The 19944-nt window shown below is 41.4% G+C and overlaps 1 protein-coding gene across 5 annotated transcripts in view; it reads left to right on the plus strand.

Moving 5' to 3' along the window:
• Positions 1-19944, plus strand: part of MTHFD1L (methylenetetrahydrofolate dehydrogenase (NADP+ dependent) 1 like) — a 249431-nt gene that overhangs the window by 126154 nt on the left and 103333 nt on the right. The gene's annotated exons all lie outside the window — the stretch shown is intronic.

The following is a 19944-nucleotide window of genomic DNA, read 5'->3' on the forward strand; positions in this document are numbered from 1 at the left end:
AGAGTAAGTGGCCTAACAGATTGCCACATCTCTTGAAACTCTTGGATGAGTTTCAGCTAAGGATGAGGTCTTTTGTAAATCAGGGAGTTGAGAGTCAAGTGAATGTTTGTTTTTTAAAAGGTAAAATAAATTGATCCTGAACTCTTTGGGCTACGGTTTCGATAATTACTTGCTCGTCCAAGCAGTTTGTCCTGAACTGGTTCCTTCATACAGAATGACGCCAGCATTAGAATGAATAGAATACAATTTTGTCATTCCCAGTGTAATTTGAGAGGTGCTTTGGGCAGGGGAAGAGAGGCTTTATTGTGATCCATTATGGTTTTTTCCCCTTCAAAAAAGGTTCTTTTTTTTTTTTTTTTTTTGTTATTGCTCTTAGCTGACACACTTAGCATAATTGGAAAGACTTTGGCAGACATTTTTACTGGTGTAAATCTAAGTAGCAGCAGTAAAGTTTTATAAGCTGTCTAAATAATTGACTTTCTTTATATTGCACTCGAATTCTTGTTAGAATAAACAAACTAGTGATGCTAGCTTCTTAGTGATCTATTCAGTACATATGCAGTTGTATTTCAAAAGTGTATCCTTTTTATATACACTCAAAGCAGACACTGTGTAACAAAAGTTTACAAACCACCTTATAAAAATAGTGTGTATGTGATTAATATACTAAATGAATAATCTCCAGTAGATTTTTTTTACATTGTAAAATACTTTGAAGTATTGTTTTAGTAGTAATATTTTTCTAAAAAAGGAAATAAAGCCTAAATGCTTTGGCTAAACTTCTTTTGACTCTGGTAGGACATGTGATGTATTAACTTTGCATATTGAGTTAACGGATCTTATTTTTATTTGTTTTTGTTGCTTGATGTCACTGAAAAGGTTCCATGCAGTGGCCCTCCGGAGAATTTTAACTTTTAAGGTTTTTCCCAGCTTCTGGTTACCTTGATTTATAGCATTCCATCTCTAACTTCTTCAATCCTACTTGTTTTCACAGTGGAGAAAATGTAGTATTTGACAGCATTCTACTGTGCTAACAAAATTCCTTCTTTTGTGGGGGCGTGCGGTAGATTTCTTAATCTAATAATGTGGCACAGTGATACCGTATGTGCAGTAAGTTATCACTGTAGTTAGAACACCCTTTACAGGTCCTTGGCTGTCCTTCAGATGTGATTAAAAACATGGTTTACATCACCTGTGCACATTTTTCCTTAATTCTGCAGCCCAGTGTCTCCAACAGTTGTGGACATCTGAGCTGCTTCCCGCTCTCTGCAGTTCACAGAGGCAGATCAAAGTCTCAGTGCTACTTACTCTAGCCATGCCCCCTCTGCTCCTGCTTGCTGACAAATTCTCTGCCTACAGGGCAGTGTGTGTATAGTAGTTCTGTTGCTGTTGCCTAATTTCTCCATTTCCATGAGTTCTTGGCTATTTTGGGGGCCGTGGTGAGGATCGTTCTCCCTCTCTAATCCTTTCCGCCTCCCTGGGTCGGTTTACTTAACTCACCTCGAGCCTCCATTCCATTGTCCTCATGCTGGCTCCTCTGCACCTCCCAGGGCATGTCTACACTTACAGCATAGCGATGGATCCACCGGGGGCCTATTTATCGCATCTAGTGAAGACAGGCTAAATCAACCGCCAAGCGCTCTCCCATCGACTCCGATACTCCACCAGAGCGAGAAGCATAGGTAAAGTTGACGGGGGAGCGGCAGCAGTCGACCTACCACAATGAAGACACCGCGGTAAGTAGCTGTAAGTGCATCAACTTCAGCTACGCTATTTTCGTAGCTGAAGTTGAGTAACTTAGACTGACTTAGCTCGCCCCTCCCCCAGTGTAGACCAGGCCTCAGGCATGGCAGAACAATTTTAAAAGCACAGAACAAAATTTAAATGGTGTTCCATCTGTGAGACAGACTTCCTGGGCTTGGTAGATAGTGAGTTGTGCCAAGCCTTCTGTCCCTAACTCCGTTAGGTCCCAGGGCTATGAATTGGACAGACATTTACGGTCCGCTACCCACCAGAGTGACTGTGACTCCCAACATGGGGAAAATGCAACAGGAGTCTCTGAGGGGAGCAGAGGGGGCCTCTAAAGATGAAGCAGGGAAAAAGAAGCAGGGCTCATAAACTGTCCCCTCCTTCACAATTCAACCAGGAGGGCAGTGACATCATATCCCCTCTCCACTCCCTGGGGGAATGGGACCCAGCAGGAGAGGACTCAGAGAGATCCCTCGAGAAGGCTTCAAGCCTTAAAGAAGATTAGCTGCAAAAGGCCTCAAGAAAGCAACAACACAACTCATACGCTTACAAAGCATGCAAAAAAGTTAAGAAATCAAAGAAAGGAAAGAGAAAGAAAAAGCACAAAAGGAATTGATTGAGGATGAGTGGGACAAGCTCGATAAGGGCAAGCACATTAACAAAACAAAACAAAAAGACCTTAAGTTCTGTAAGATTCAGGAGCATGGGACCCTACTGCAGGAGGTACTGAAGGTTGATGCCACTGTAGTGCCCCTAGCAAGAGATATGATTATCCATTCAGAAGGGAAGTTCTACCCGAAGGACCTCATGGATAGAAAGATGGTGACCACTCTCAAAAAAGACTTTGAGGCCTATTCAACCACCCTCAGGCCATCTCTAGCAGCTACCTGCTTTGCAAGGGCATCTCTCTACTGGCTAGAAGATCTCAGGGCCCTAAGGGTAGAGATCACCCTGACTTCGACTCTATTTTAAATAAAGTTTTCCTAGCCACAGCATTTGTAGCTCAATAACAATATGGATGCAATAACATTCTCAACTAGAGCCAGGGCTTCCAGCTCAGTAACCAGGAGCCACCTATGGTTCCAATCCTGCAAGGTGGATACCCACTCAAAGCAGGTTCTGTGCTCCCCTTTTCGGGGAGAAGCTAGACAAAGAAGTGGCGGACAGTGAGGCAATATCCAGTCAGTCTCTCTTGATGCCACTGAGTGCCTTTAGGAGAGAGGACAGACCAGACTTCAGTCAGAGGTGCTCTTTTCAGCCTCATCCTCGGAGAGATACAGCAGATTCTCCAAAGAAAAGCAATGGAACTGAGGTTCGAGGGGAGGAAGGGGAACTAGAGGGAACCCCACCCCTCCCAAAGACTCTTTATGACAAAGACCGCATGGGCCTCACTCAGAGGTGAAGCTAGGGGGCCGAATTTTCCACTTCCTGGAGGAATGGGTTGCATTGTCCATGGACAAGTGGTTCAGGAAGATAATTAGGGATAGCCCAGTTATGGGCTTCACCCCAATCCATTCTTTATCAAGTCCCCTATCTCCAAAAACCCTATAAGGCACAATCTGATCCAGACCGAGATAGCTCATCTTTTAGATGTGGGAGTAATAGCATTCCCTCAGAAGAAATATTCTCAGGGTTCTACTCCATCTTCTTCATTGTACAGAAGCACACAGGGGTATTCCAAGGTATCATATATCTCAAAAGGCTCAACGAGTGGGTGAAGAAAATGAGGTTTTAGATGGAGACCTAGGCCTCTATGGTGTTGTCCCTGTCCCAGATGGATTTTTCTGACTTTAGTGGATGCATATCTCCATATTCCTGTCTGAATATGCCACTGCAGATTTCTAAGGTTTGCTTATGGCAGAAATTATTATTGGTACTGGATGCTTCGTTTGGGCCTCTTCTCAGCCCCCATGGTCTTCACAAAGACGATGGTGGTCACCATAGCCAGATTCACATTGCAGTGTATCCGCCTGTATTATGCTTTCTTGGAAAATATCTTCATCAGCGGTCCATCTCCAGCAACAGCACACACAGCCATGTCCTTGATGCTGAATCTCAATGCACAGCTTTGTTATCAATGTCAAGAAAAGTTCCCTGACTCAGTCCACCTTAATAATTTACCTAGGAGTGGACATAGACACCTCAATAGCAAAGAGCTACCCATCTCTAAAAAGGTCCGGAAGATTCAGGACCATCTCATGTTGTTCTGTAGCTGCAAGAGGCCTGCCACAGCATTGGACCTTCAGCTGCTAGTCCATCTAGTGTCATGCATAGGGATCTCTTCACGGGTACAGTAACGCCCCAGTCGCCTTCAAGACTTCATCTTAAAGGTGTGGGCCCACTTCCTGGAACACGTGAAGGATCAGGTAAAGGTCCCGATGCAGGTGCTCAGCTCATTAAAATGGTGGTCAGCCTAAGGCAATATCTGCACAGGTATGCCTGTATGTTTTCCAGATCTTCTGGTTCTCACAACTGACACCAAGCTAGAGGGCTGAGGAGCACACTTGGGGACTGTGATAAATGAAAGGGGGAGTAGCTTCCTTTTAAGGACCCAGCCAGCCAGTTAGCTATAAAATTTCTTTTAGTAGCTGTTTTTTATTTACTTGCCTTACCTGTAAAGGATTAAAAGAAGTGAGTGGGCACCTGGCCAGGAGAACCAATGGGAAGGCTAGAACTTTTTAAAATTGAAACAAGACTTCCCCTGTGGCTGTTTGTGGTTGTTCTCCTGGAGTGAGGAGACAGGGCAGAACTATGCTGTAAGAAGCTTGGGGCCAGGTATGAAAAAATCATCAGGATCATACCGAGAAGCTACTCATTTAAAACCCCAGATATGTAAGAAGATAGGAAAGATGCGATTAGGTTTATCCCTTTTATTTCTTTATGGTTTGTGGACTCCTCTGTCCTAACCCCAAATGTTTTTGTTTTGTTTGTAACCTTTAAGCTGAACCTCAAAAATGTTAATCTTGATGCTTAATCCTTGTACGTGTTTTTTTTTCCTTAAAGCTAGCAATAGCCTGAGTTTCCAGATGTATTTTCTTTTTTTGTTTTTAATAAAATTTACCTTTTTTAAGAACAGGATTAGATGTTTGTGTCCTAAAAGGTTTGTGCACATATTGTTTAATTAGCTGGTGGCAACAGCTGATTTCCTTTGTTTTTCTTTCTCAGCTCTTCCTCAGAGAGTGGGGTGAAAAGGGTACCCCACAGGAAGGAATTCCCAAGCGTTCCATTCCATTCTCAGAGGGGTTTTGCACTTGGGTGGTGGCAGCGTTTACCAATCCAAGGTTTTAAAAAAAAAAAAGGCTGTAACCTTGGGAGTTTAATACAAGCCTGGAGCGGCCAGTATTTAATTTTTAAAATCTTTGTGGGCCCCCACCTTCTGAATTCAAAGTGCCAAAGTGGGAAATCAGCCTTAACAGGGACCCAAACAGCTCAAGGCATCTGGAGCCCAGAAGAAAGAGTTCATGGTATAAACCTTTTAGAGCTAAGAGTGGTCAAGCTGGTGCTGTGACACTGTCGTCATCCTCAGTTATCGGTTGGTGTCTGAGCACTTGTTGTTTTGTCGGGGGAAGGCGTAGTGAGACACTTTTAGCAATATCTAGTCTTCTCAGGGTCCTAGTCTGTTAGCCCTACTATCTAAAGTGTAATTAAAGGAGGGCAGGGAGGAGAGGCAGTTTGGATTGCAGTGTTGGTCTGCTGATGGTACTCAGCTCTATCTCTGTTTCATCAGACCCAAATGGTGCAAGCTATTAGCATTCCCACTGTCTTCCCAAGACGGTGGCTGGGATTTGAGTGAGTGCTGTCTGAAGCTCAGCATGGAGAATTGTAGAAGCAAATGCAGGAGATGGCAGAGAGTACTGTCTGTCTCTTCCACTGAGGGAATGTGTCTGCCTTTTGTTACTCAAGTTTGCAATTTGGGAGATTTTGGACTCTTCATCTATTTCTGACTGAGCCTGTACCTGCAACAGCAGTAATCAAAAAATGTTGTTTTTTCATCTGCTTTTGGCAAGAAGGCTACAACTTTCCTCTTCAGATTAGATTACTACAATCCACTCTACTTGGTACTATAATCGAAGACCACCTGGAATATTCTGCTGGTAAGCGCACTTGAGCTAATAATTATTATGTATGTTTGGTTGAAGACTACTGTTTTTAATGTCCTGGCAAAGGTCCTTATCTCTGAACATTCTTTCCCCCTCCCGTCCCCCCTGAAATTTATTGATCTTCAGAAAACTTTGCAAAACTTCTATGTCTGACCAGATTTTTTCTGAGGTGGTGGCTTGACTAATTTTGTGGGTTGGGAAGTGTTTTAGTATTGACATGGAGTCAGCACGCATTATTTTGTGATGTGTTTCAAAGTTGGAGGAGTTCAGACACTTAGTTTTGGATAGTTGAATTATGTCAGCTGGCTAATAGAGCAAGGTTAGTGATATCCTGTATTTAGAATTCATGAAAGAAATGCTCAGCACAAAGAAGGAATTTGACCTTTTTTTTAAAGCAAAGCTGCTCCTATCTGAAAGTCCTCAGTGATTTTGTTGTTGGGATTCTGAATTCTGACCTGTGGAGAGGAGGTAAATCCACATAGGTGTTAGAACTCCAAATGGCTTTTTAGTAATACTCTTGAATAGGTTCTCATAGATGTGCTATCCCAGCTCTGTTCCTGACCTGCTGTGACTTCACTGACCAGGCACTTGATTTCATGGTGCCTCTCTTTCCCCTCCTACCTTTTTTCTGCCATGTCTATTTAGCCTTTAAGTTCTTTGGGGCAAAGATTGTCTCTTACTATTTGCTCGTACAGTGCCTCACACAAGCAGGTCTCAATTATGGTTGGGTCCTATAGGGACTATAGAATAAATAATATAATAATTATGTCAAAAGAACCACAACCAGTAAATAAGAGAGTAAAATAACACAGGATTTATCCACACAAGTGTTGGTTTTATTCCTTTTCTTCCACCCCCTCACCTCCCCCCAAAAAATTAATAAAAAGATATTGAAATTTATCTCTGGGAATAATTGTCCCATGTGGGAGAAATATTTCAAATATAAAGGTATAGCGTTTGGAATGACATGATACTGTAAATGAAGACTTGCGTAGAGGACTTGTTTCTTTCGCTCAGATACTGTGGTGACAAACTTGGTATAAAAACCTACCGTATTTAGAATAGAATTCTTATCCAGCTGTATCTGTTTTCTAGCCAAATAATCAGCAAAGTTGGATTGTTGATTGATGGGATGTAAGTAACCAGGATTAACGCTGTGATGATGCATAGAAGCAAAGGAGAAAAAATGCAGCCACTACAGAATTGGAGGGTTTTTTTGTTAAATCTAAAAATATATATTCATATGGTTTTGGTAGCTTCCATTGTGAAGCCAGTCATATGACAGTTGTCATCAGAGTACTCTCACTGAAGCTAATGGACAGCATCCCAATGTAATAAATGGGCTTACCCTAAATTCTCCTTCACTCATTGATATATTTGATTTTCACAATTAACTCTCTGTATAACTTTTCAAGAGTGATGTACCCAAATACTTGGATGCTAATATCTAAACTAAAAAGAAAAGGAGTACTTGTGGCACCTTAGTCTCTAAGGTGCCACAAGTACTCCTTTTCTTTTTGCGGATACAGACTAACACGGGTGCTCCTCTGAAAAATATCTAAACTGTATTGTTAAATTTATTCACCTTAATTTGGATTATTGCTGATTATGCACTGTATGTATCTTATGACTTATAAAACAAACTTTGTATTTGTGGATAATCTAAGCACTATACCCAGATGTACAGACGCTCTTTTCTCAACCTATGTATTATAACATTTTTTAACATTCGCTTTAATAAAATTTTTAAATCCGTGGGGTAGAAAGGCCTGGAGTCCCATTAGGTTGCATTATTCAAACCAGAAAATTACCAGTTGCAAAACTGCAGTTTATAGTTTATTTAGATGGTAGGAAACCTTTAAAATAATTCTGTATTTTTAGTGAACTTAGTACTGACTGTGAAATATTACATGCCCAAAGTTGCCATCCTTCTGGGTATTAGAACATAGCTGTTCAAATTACTTTTCCTCTCCGTGATCTGAAGGTATCATTATGTGCAGTTCTTAGGCCAGTATGATGTAGTGCAGGACTGTAGTAGTGAAAATCACCTCATCTGATATTTTAAGTTAGGCAGCACATCTGGAGGAGCATGAATTCATCTGCTGCTAATATTTCATGCAATCTGGAAGTTTTCGGTATGACGAGGGAGCGTTTTTGAAAATTAAGGGTAAGATGTAGCAAATTGGTGAGGAGGTAGCATAGCCTACTGGCTAAGGCACTGGACTGGGAATTGGATGAGCTGGGTTCCCTTCCTAGCACAGCCAGTTACATCAATCTCTAAAAAAGAGCTGCTGTGGCTTGGCTTAACCATGTAAAAGAAGCAGTGAGAGATAAAAAGCCATCTTTTAAAAATTGGAAGTCAAATCCTAGTCAGGTATATAGAAAGGAGCATAAACACTGCCAAATTAAGTGTAAAAATGTAATAAGAAAAGCCAAAAAGGAGTTTGAAGAACAGCTAGCCAAAAACTCAAAAGGTAATAAAATGTTTTTTAAGTACATCAGAAGCAGAAAGCCTGCTAAACACACCAGTGGGGTCACTGGACGATCGAGATACCAAAGGAGCACTTAAAGACGATAAAGTCATTGCGGACAAACTAAATGAATTCTTCGCTTCAGTCTTCACGGCTGAGGATGTTAGGGAGATTCCCAAACCTGAGCCATCCTTTGTAGGTGACATATCTGAGGAATGGTCGCAGATTGAAGTGTTGTTAGAGGAGGTTTTGGAGTTAATTGAGAAACTTAACAGTAACAAGTCACTGGGACCAGATGGCATTCACCCAACAGTTCTGAAAGAACTCAAATGTGAAATTGCGGAACTATTAACTATGGTTTGTAACCTGCCCTTTAAATCAGCTTCTGTACCCAATGACTGGAAGATAGCTAATGTAACGCCGATATTTTAAAAGGGCTCTAGAGGTGATCCCGGCCATTCCAGACCAGTAAGTCTAACGTCAGTACCGGGCAAATTAGTTGAAACAATAGTAAAGAATAAAATTGTCAGACACATAGAAGAACATAAATTGTTGGGGAAAAAGTCAACATGGTTTCCGTAAAGGGAAATCATGTCTTACTAATCTATTAGAGTTCTTTGAAGGGGTCAACAAACATGTGGACAAGGGGGATGCAGTGGACATAGTATATTTAGCTTTCCAGAAAGCCTTTGACAAGGTCCCTAACCAAAGGCTCTTATGTAAATTAAATTGTCATGGGATAAGAGAGAAGATCCTTTCATGGATTGAGGACTGGTTAAAAGACAGGGCACAAAGGGTAGGAATAAATGGTAAATTTTCAGAATGGAGAGGGGTAACTAGTGGTGTTCCCCAAGGGTCAGTCGTAGAACCAGTCCTATTCAACTTATTCATAAATGATCTGGAGAAAGAGGTAAACAGTGAGGTGGCAAAGTTTGCAGATGATATTAAACTGCTCAAGATAGTTAAGACCAAAGCAGACTGTGAAGAAGTTCAAAAAAATCTCACAAAACTAAGTGATTGGGCAACAAAATGGCAAATGAAATTTAATGTGGATGAATGTAAAATAATGCACACTGAAAAAATAACCCCAACTATACATACAATATGATGGGGGCTAATTTAGCTACAACTAATCAGGAAAGAGAACTTGGAGTCATCATGGATAGTTCTCTGAAGACATTCATACAGTGTACAGCGGCAGTCTAAAAAACCTAACAGGATGTTAGGAATCATTAAAAATGGGATAGAGAATAAGACGGAGAATATCTTATTGCTCTTATATAAATCCATGGTATGCTCACATCTTGAATACTGTGTATAGATGTGGTCCCCTCATCTCAAAAAAGATACTGGCATTAGAAAAGGTTCAGAGAAGGGCAACTAAAATGATTAGGGGTTTGGAATGGGTCCCATTTGAGGAGAGATTGAAAAGACTAGGACTTTTCAGCTTGGAAAAGAGAAGACTAAGGGGGGATATGATAGAGGTCTATAAAATCATGAGTGGGGTGGAGAAAGTGAATAAGGAAAAGTTATTTACTTGTTCCCATAATATAAGAACTAGGGGCCACCAAATGAAATTAATGGGCAGCAGGTTTAAAACAAATAAAAGGAAGAAGTTCTTCACTCAGTGCACAGTCAACCTGTGGAACTCCTTGCCTGAGGAGGTTATGAAGGCTAGGACTATAACAGGGTTTAAAAGAGAACTAGATAAATTCATGGAGGTTAAGTCCATTAATAGCTATTAGCCAGGATGGGTAAGGAATGGTGTCCCTAGCTTCTATTTGTCAGAGGATGGAGATTGATGGCAGGAGAGAGATCACTAGATCGTTACCTGTTAGGTTCACTCCCTCTGGGGCACCTGGGATTGGCCACTTTCGGCAGACAGGTTACTGGGCTGGATGGACCTTTGGTCTGACCCAGCATGGCCATTCTTATGTTCTTACGTTCTCTTTGTGCCTGTCTCCCCTCCCACTCTGTCTGTCTTGTCTCTTTAGGTTATAAACTCTCTGGAGTAGGGACTCTGTGTGTGTGTGTGTGTGTGTGTGTGTGTGTGTGTGTGTGTGGAGCATCTTTACACAATGAGGTCCTGATTTCATGGGACATTCTAAGCATTATTGTAATACAAGTAATAGTAATAGGGCCATATTACTTTTAATGCCAGCCATCTCTTGTCATTTGAAAATGCATCAAGAATTCACTGACAAGCTGACGTGGTATTTTAATATAGTTTTGTATATTTGCTCTTGACATCTCCCTTTAAGTGCTGGAACTCATCACTCAGGACATAACCCTTTCTTTTATCAGTGATGTAAAGTCAGAGCACAGCTCATGTAGTATCCATTATTCTGGATCACAGGTCCATTCTCCTAAGTTAAACCAAATAAATAAAGCCTGTCACTCATTCAGAAGGCAGACTTGCTGTCTGAATCCTACTGAATAAGATGCCACTCTAGTAAGTTGAATTTGAGACATTGCAATGTCCTCTCTGTTCCCTTCCCATTTTAGTAATCCAACCTAGTTGAAAAACCCCAACCCTCCATGAAAAGCCAATAAAGGCCTTTCATTACCTTCCAGCTCCATTGTTTTTGTTTTTAGAAAAACAGTTGATTCCAGAATAAAAATATTACTCAAACACAACTAATAAAACATCATGTGTGCTAGGAAATACTGCACTTAATTCAATACTTGGCATGGAAATAAGAGCAAGCTCCCGAGCTAAAAGCATTTCTTGTGTTTAGGATTATTTGGCAGGAAATCCTTCATTCTGTCTGCTTCTGAGTATTTTACATTGATCTATGTCCACCCACCAGATTTACAGAGTATTGTATGTGTTACTTTGAGTCCCATCCCTAATGCTGACTTTTTATTTTAGTAGCTAGTTTATTTTTAATATCATTCAAGAATTAAACACCTTCAGTAGACTTGTTTGATTTAATAGCAAATTTTTTACAGTTAGAACTGGAATGCCCTTAATTATAGGCTACTTGCTTGTCAGTTAAGGTTGCCTAAATATTTCCATTGTAAAGGGCTGTTTTTAGTTGCTTTGCACTTTCTCAGTCATTTGCCTTTTCAGTTGAAATTCATGGGTGATAGGTATATGCTCAGGTAGGGAGTGATTTCCCCCCTTCCCCACCCATAAAGTTGCATCAAAAATGACTGAGTGGTTTTCAAGCATGGAAGAAGTGAAAAAATGCAGTTTGCAAAGGAAAAAAATGCTGACTTTTTAAAAACAAATGTTCCAGCGACTCAGCAAATGTCAGTGGAAACTTGAAATTTGGAAAGGACAGAGGTGTGCCTTTCACTGGTCTTGGTAGAAACTGGAATTGATTGGCAGAGCTATAGATGTTTGGGAAACATACTTTATGCCTGGGCACTATATTATGTCAAACAAGGCTAACTATCTCCCAGTTTTCTATTGACACTGAATACGCATACATACATAAACAGAATGGGAATTTCAATTGAATAGATGTCACTTCAGGATTCCATTAGATGTGCACAATCTGAGGCACACTGATTGGGAATTGTCTAAATTCATAGATGGAATTGGTGTTTGCTGTGGGATTAAAACTCAAATATTCCAGGCCCATCAGTCCTGTGCTACACCCAGCTATACGTGTCTTGGTGAAACAGTATCAAGACTTGACAGCAATTCTCTGGGGATACTTTTATGAGTCTCAAAAGCAAACAAGAATTAGAAGAATTCCCTGTGTATTGGTATCTTCAGCTACTGTGTTTTGCTCTACACATCTCAGTGGTCTGAGATTGGATGTGATTGAGAGAAAAGACAAAACACTGACCAGCCAATAAATATACAGACTTCAAACTGGAGATTTGGTTGCATATGCTGAAAGTTGCCAACAATTGGTCATTGGCACTGTGTTATACTGCAAAACACACACTGTACATGAATATAACTGTAGAATGTATCTCATGCCTACGAAACTGGACTCTACTAACAAAACATAGTTGCTGTTCTGTTGATTTAGTGAGCTAGGCTCAGTAGTACATCTGTCCTAGCAATGCTGCTGCTCAGTCCAGGTAGACTGGTAGAAAGTACTTTTCTGTAGAAACATTGGGAGCTCACTGAAGCCATACTGGGTAACATTTCTAGCATATTCCAAATCAACACTTGATAAATTCTAGATAGAATGTGGCTCTTATAGACCTAAAATGGAAGAGACCATGGAACCTATGCTAATATGGCTGAACCACTCCTGGAGAATAGCAGAATTGAGCAAATTGGTATATGGTTTTGAAGACTGGGTGTTTACATTTGAAAGTGACTAGCAAAGGACTGTTCTTTCATTATACAGCAGACCCTCGCTAGAGCATGCATCGCTATAGCGTGGATTTGCATAGAGTGTGGTAGCGGTGATGGATCCCAAATTTAAATATTTAAATTGGGATCCATGGTAACGCGGCCCCTGCTATAACGCTGTCCCCGCAGTACTGCACATGGATCCCAAACCTCACGTTCTAGCAAGGGTCCGGTGTATAAAATTATATTGAACTGAGGCCTGGCCTACACTGGGAGGGATCGAGCTAAGTTACGCAACTTCAGCTATATGAATAACGTAGCTGAAGTCGACATACTTAGATCTACTTACCGTAGTGTCTTCACTGTGGTAGGTTGACTGCTGATGCTCCCCCGTCGACTCCACCTACACTTCTCGCTCCGGTAGAGTACTGGAGTCAATGGGAGAGCACTCGGCGGTCGATTTATCGCCTCTTCACTAGACGTGATAAATCGACACCCCTCCCCTCGCTGGATCGATCGCTCCGGAGGTAGGTGTAGACATGCCCTGAGTTGTCCATCCTACAGGATGGTTAAAATAGTGAATTGTGGTGAGATTGCTACTCTAATGGCCTTATTTTTCATTCTTTGTATATATTTTTTCATTTTATACTTTTTTATAACTTTTGCATTTATTTAACTTGGTGGTGATCGAAAAGATGGATTAGATTCAAACACATTAAGAGTACATGTGTGCTACAACTTTTAAACGTTGGGCGAACTTATCTGTCTTCTTTCATTGGATTGTATGTCTTACTTTTTGGCTCTATTTAATACATGATTTGCTATGTTGATAACTTGATTGAAGTTGACAAACGAAACTTTTAGAATATCTACACTGCCTCGCTTTCAGACTCCAAGAGTGTGAATAGCAGTGCAAACCAAAGTGCTGTGCTGTAACTCGCCTGTTTTGGATGCTACACGTGTGAACTTAAAGGTTCCTACTTTAAATTAATGCAGTCCTCTTCAAACAGGTCTACATTAATGCAAAAGAGGAGCCTTTTACTTCATGACTGCTGCATCCGCATGGGAGAGTTACAGTGCAGCACGTTGCTGTGTACTGCTATTCACGCTCCCATAGTACAAACTGTGGGGCAGTGTAGTCATGCCCTTTGTTCCCCTGCAGATGCATGATAAGCTAATGCTTCTAAAGTACCTTCAATTTAAGCTCTGATTATAAATTCAGAGTGGGACTGTAGCTCAGGAACAGTGCAGATGCTTTTTATGCATGAGGACCCTGCATCAAACCCCATATCACAAGAAGAACTCCCGAGGGTTGAGTAAGTAGTCTCATAAATCAGGGGTTGCAGGTTCAGTTTTTACTGCAGCCAATTTGGAATCCAGCATGCAATTTGGGACCCTTCATTACAGTATGAGTGAAAGGACACAAAAATTTGAAGTTCAGAGAAGGGCTCCTAAAATGATAAAGGATATAAAATTATGAAGAGTGTGTGAAAGAAATGTATATGATATAACTGTAACCTTAGGCAAAGGTGAATAAGGGAGGATGTGAATACTGTATAGATATTTGAGTGATTATTAATAGAATGTTGCAAAGGAACTTTTCTTGCTGAGTTGGCTAAATGAAGTGTGATGGTCTTAAATGGAAAATGGAGAAATTCACATTAGTTATTAGACAAATGGCTTAACCAGGAGGAGAGTGAGATAAATTGGCTTGTAATCTAGCTGAGTTAGCTAAAAATCTTAGTGGGAAATGTTACAGTCCTGCTCTCTGTAGGAATAGGGGACTGCATGACCCAAGTGGTTTCATTTCACCCATCAGTTGTGATTCTATTCGATGATCACTTGCAGAGTTGCACTGGAGTTACTTTCTCACAGTGATTTTCAGCAGCTGAATCCTTCTTCCTTTCCCGAGCATACAAAGCAAAAAAATAAAAGTATGTTAGTGTCATTTCAGTAATTTTATGATGCAGGCTGTAGACCTAGTAGTTTTGTGTCAGAATCCTGAATGCTAGGATTTGAAAAATTTACCAAACAACTTCTAATCAGAGGACTAACCCCACTAGCCAGACATAGACATAAAAGATGTAGGTGGGATTCCCATTAGTAAAGTTCATGGGCAGTCTTGGAAGCTTCTAGAATCAGCCATCAAGGCTCCTCTGCATTTTTCATGCCTCTAGGTACCCCACCCACTCTGATTTTTGCAGTGTCATGGGTGTAAGTTACCAATTATTGTTCTTTGACTTATGTTGCATATTCCTGCCTCATGAGAAGATTCGTTTTTTCTTTAACTACTACTGCCATGAACTGGTACTTTTTCTTCTTGAACAGTTTATGGAAGGACATGCTATTTGTTAATATTATCTTCTCCATGAATTTGAAACATTTATTATCCTCTTTGTAGACTCTCACCAGCAAAACAAACTCTTTCTAGGCTCCCTGCATAATCTTGAAAAGTAATTTATAGACTTAGTGTCATGCATGTCAACATTTTTTTTCCCACTGATACAAGTCGCTAACACAGTGAAATATGGTTCCTCCTGCAGGTAATAACTAGGAGATGTCCCTTTTCACAAATTCATAAAACACGGCTCAGCAACTTTGTCAAAAATACCATTCCTGGTAACTTCCCTGTAATCAGTTCACAAAGAGAAGATACCCTCCAGCTAAAATGAAATATGAATGAAAATAACTAGAAGCTACTTTCCATTTAGTAGTTTCACCAGACAGGTACCGTAAAAAGGTTGTTTAAATCATGGTGAAGAGCACTATCCCTGCCCATAATGAATTGGCACTAACTGCATTATGGGGCAGAGTGGGGTTGAGGGAACTATTGCTTTCAACGTTTTTGTCTTAATGAAGAATGTGGGGGATTGAAGCAGGCTTCACAGTGGGCAGGCTGTGGCTGAACAGTCCCCAAAGTCCTAGGATCGCCAGTTTGTGGGCCCGTAGCCACGCTGGAGTCTGTCGTTCCCTGGTGCTCCCAGATGGCAGGGGGTGGGGGCGAGGGTGAGGAGGAAGGTACGGGGACCCCAGCCCTTCCTCTCCACTGGATCACTGCTCAGGGATCAAGGGGGAAGTGAGCTCAGAGTTGCCTCTTCCTGATACATCAGACCAGCCTCCCCTAGACACTTTCTACCTCCTGGCTCTCTCTTCAGTTTGGTTGCTGCACTCTCCCCACTCCCAGCAGAGGGTTCCCAATCACTCTCAGCAGTCAGATGGGTATTCCCCAGTCCATTTCTCAGTTTCTGGTTATTCTCCCTTGGCAGGGAGCAGGGGACAGAAAAGGGTCAGGTCCTTGACTTCCCACATTGGGTCTTATTCACTGTCCAGGCCCTTCTTCCTGGCTTCCTCCCTTCAGACACACTCTCCTTCACTCTTCCCTGCTTGACTGTCAGAGTCCCCTTCTAAGCAGATCCTCCATTTGGAGCATGCTCTGCAGCTGCTGAGGTGTGGGGACCCTCTTGGGCTATTACTGCTCCTTCACTCCCTTAGCCTTTGTTTGGGGTCTGTAAACCACATCACAGGGAGGGAGATTCTAGCTGAACAGCAACCAGATCCAGAATGGTACATACATTATGATGTAGCCTTACATAGGAGTGATTGATGACTCGGTACTTGGCATGCCCTGAGTGATTAGACCAAAAGATAGAAACATTGATCATTCTGATTCAACACTGCTCTCTGCAGTGACATCTGTTATATTCTCTGTGGGCACCAACCTTCGCTGTCTGTGTGCAAACACTTTTTGTTTTGGGACCAAAGCAGGTTAAGGGGAAGTGGCAAGATATTCTGTCTGCCTCCCACTTCTGATAATTGTGCCCATTTGAAACCCCCCTCCCCCCCCCCACACACACACCCTGCCTAACTCTTGATGTATGTTGATTTAATACTTTCTTAAGTATTAAGTGTTCTTGCTCTGTGATTTGTGGCAGTCTCCAAGGTTACTACTTGATATTGCAGAAAACATGCTTACTCAGCACACTCTACATTTCCCTTCACTACCATTTCCTTGTATTTCCACTGCTACTAAAAATACATTCTATTCAAAGATGCACGTTCAAGTTTTATTCTGCTTTCACCCAGAATGCCACCCCACTCAGCCACCCCAACATTTTCATGAGATGGACAAAACTGCAAAAGCCATTGCTAGAAGAGGTGCTCAAGCTAACAGTCCACAGGCTGAATTGGGAGAGGACAGGGTTTCAGTGCAGCGGTCCTAACTCTCTTCCTCCTTTTTCCTTGATTTTTCAGAACCAATATTGATTGACTTTTCAAAGCATGTTGCAAAGCCTCTGTCTTTTCCTAGGTTTCTTTCTTAGGTATTTACAGGGGCGAGATGTGAAGGTTGAAGGAAGAAGGAGTTTAGTCACATGAATTTGTACTTGTGTCCAGAGCTTTAGAGAGGTGTGGGTTTACAAATGGAAGTAAATATCTACATATTTCTGGTATCGAGGTGTCCAGAATTAAACACTATTTAGTTGTAAGAAAACCCTTTTCAGCTTAAAGCATCCAATACATTACCACAATAGTTAAAAGGGAAAAAGATACCGTTCTAAAATTACAGACTGTATCCCAGCAGAGTTCTTTTAAAGGCTATGAACAGCACTGGCCAATGATCTTGCCGCAAAAATTGCTCAGTCAGATCTACTGATGCTGCTATTGTGTTAATTGTTGTTCCATGCAACTACGCATACAAAGTAGAGGTTTTAGTTTTTTAAACACTACAATAGTTCTTTGCTAAAGACTGTTATGATTTATTATGCATGAGAAAATATATAGTTATCTTGGTAACATCATTAAGTACACTCTTTTTGAAGACCGGGTCATCTGTCCTAGCAAAAGGAAGATTAGAGGAAAATGTAAGTGTGTTTTTTTTCTGTTAGCAAAGGTATTAAAAGGACAGTTGACTTGAAAAAAATTACACTTCTGTCTGAATTCTTCTATCTACTATTGCTATAAATAACACCTAAGATGATTACAACTGAAATTCTAAGAGAGAGAACTTTTTTCTATTTTTCAATAGTGCATTAATTCAACAACACTTCGTAAATAGTCACTTTTACTGTTTGCGCTTATTAGCAAGATTCCCCTTGTTGTTTTTGTGGGTCTGTTACACCACACCAGGGAAGAGAAAATAAGAAAATGTGATTGTAAAACCGCAAAACTTGGAAAAGAGGTTCAGGGGCATGTGTGGTACATGAAATTAGTTCTTTTTGTATTTGACTAGATTTCAAGGTGGTGATGATGGATCTTTAATATTTCTGTTGTGTAAGCTTTAGTAATTTTATAGTGATATAAATAGGGGACCCTCTCATTGGTAGTGGACAGCACAAGCATCAGAGACCTATATCTGAGATCTCGTGCCTGCTCCAACGGGAACTTAAGCACGTAGTAAGCTGGTACTGTGCACAACCTCTGGAAGTGGGAGCAGCAACAGTGACTCCACATATTTTCAAGAGGGAAAAAATATCAGAACCGTCAAGGTGTAGAAAGGAAGCTTTTTGCACAAATGTGGCCAAAGCATCTGTAATGTCCTGCTTTTTATTTTACTAATTTCAAATCCAGTATCTATACAGCAATATGAAATGCTCTCGAATGAGGATTACCTAATACAGAATTCATATTACACATGAATATTTCTACTTGTACATCCTCACACTTTACAAAACAAAGGAATTAGATTAAACTGATACTTTGATTATATGTGTCTTTCTGGAAAATGGCTCATAAATCAAATGAAGAGGAAGCATAGTCTCAGTGGTATGGAAATCAGGAGATCAGAGTTCTAAATCCTGCTATCTGGCCTGAATAAATAAGTCAAGTTTTCTTTATCTCAGTTTCTCCATTTGTAAAATGGGGATAATAATACTGACCTACTTACACCAGAGTCATTGTGACAATTAATTTATTAATTGTACATGAAGCATATGAAAGCATTAGATGGAAAGAGAGAGAAACACTTAAATCAACTAGCTAGAGGTGGTTGGAAAATGAACTGACACTCTTCCCCCCACCCTCTGAAAATTTCAACAAAAACTTTTCTAAACGTTGTTGCTGGTGAAATTTTCAATGGAAAAAGTTCTGCTTTCTGGTAAAAATCAGAAAACAAAATATTTCAGCTGAAAATGTAAATACTTTGATTCAGAAATGCTGCTGTGGTGCCTTGTGTTAATTGTAGTGTAGGTGCATTACATTCCCATTCTATTCTGGATGTCCTGCCTCCCTGTTGAGACTACATCTCCCGTGATGCACCACAGTCTCATCTCACAGTGAGGAGAAGCAGTTGAACCATTGGGATTTCTGGCCATGGGGCATGGGCTGGAGCACCCATGGAAAGAGATAGGGAGTGCTCATCTGGAGGCGCTGCCAAACAGCTGTTTGGTGGCTGGGGGAGGGCGGAGACTAGCGAGTGGGCAGGGGCCTCGAGGAGGGTGCAGAGTAGAAGCGGAGCGAGGGTGGGGACTTGGGTCAGAACAGGGGGGAGCACCCCCAGGAAAAAGAAAAAATTAGTGCCTATGCCATGGGGCATTATGGGAGACCAGCTTGGCTTAACAGTGAAATCCTTGCTGATCTTGAACACAGAAAAGAAGCTTGCAAGAAGTGGAAGATTGAACAAATGACCAGGGAAGAGTATAAAAATATTTCTCGGGCATGCAGGAGTGAAATCAGGAAGGCCAAATCACACCTGGAGTTGCAACTAGCAAGAGATGTTAAGAGTAACAAGAAGGGTTTCTTCAGGTATGTTAGCAACAAGAAGAAAGTCAAGGAAAGTGTGGGCCCCTTACTGAATGAGGGAGGCAAGCTAGTGACAGAGGATGTGGAAAAAAGCTAATGTACTCAATGCTTTTTTTGCCTCTGTCGTCACGAACAAGGTCAGCTCCCAGACTACTGCACTGGGCAGCGCAGCATGGGGAGGAGGTGACCAGCCCCCTGTGGAGAAAGAAGTGGTTCGGGACTATTTAGAAAAGCTGGACGAGCACAAGTCCATGGGGCCGGATGCGCTGCATCTGAGAGTGATAAAGTTGTTGGCGGATGTGATTGCAGAGCCATTGGCCGTTATCTTTGAAAACTCATGACGATCCGGGGAAGTCCCGGACAACTGGAAAAAGGCTAATGTAGTACCCATCTTTAAAAAAGGGAAGAAGGAGGATCCTGGGAACTACAGGCCAGTCAGCCTCACCTCGGTCCCTGGAAAAATCATGGAGCAGGTCCTCAAGGAATCAATTCTGAAGCACTTAGAGGAGAGGAAAGTGATCAGGAACAGTCAGCATGGATTCACAAAGGGCAAGTCATGCCTGACGAATCTAATTGCCTACTATGACGAGATAACTGGCTCTGTGGATGAGGGGAAAGCGGTGGATGT

The sequence above is a fragment of the Eretmochelys imbricata genome, chromosome 3, assembly GCF_965152235.1.
Source record: "Eretmochelys imbricata isolate rEreImb1 chromosome 3, rEreImb1.hap1, whole genome shotgun sequence".
In the NCBI taxonomy this organism is placed as follows: domain Eukaryota; kingdom Metazoa; phylum Chordata; order Testudines; family Cheloniidae; genus Eretmochelys; species Eretmochelys imbricata.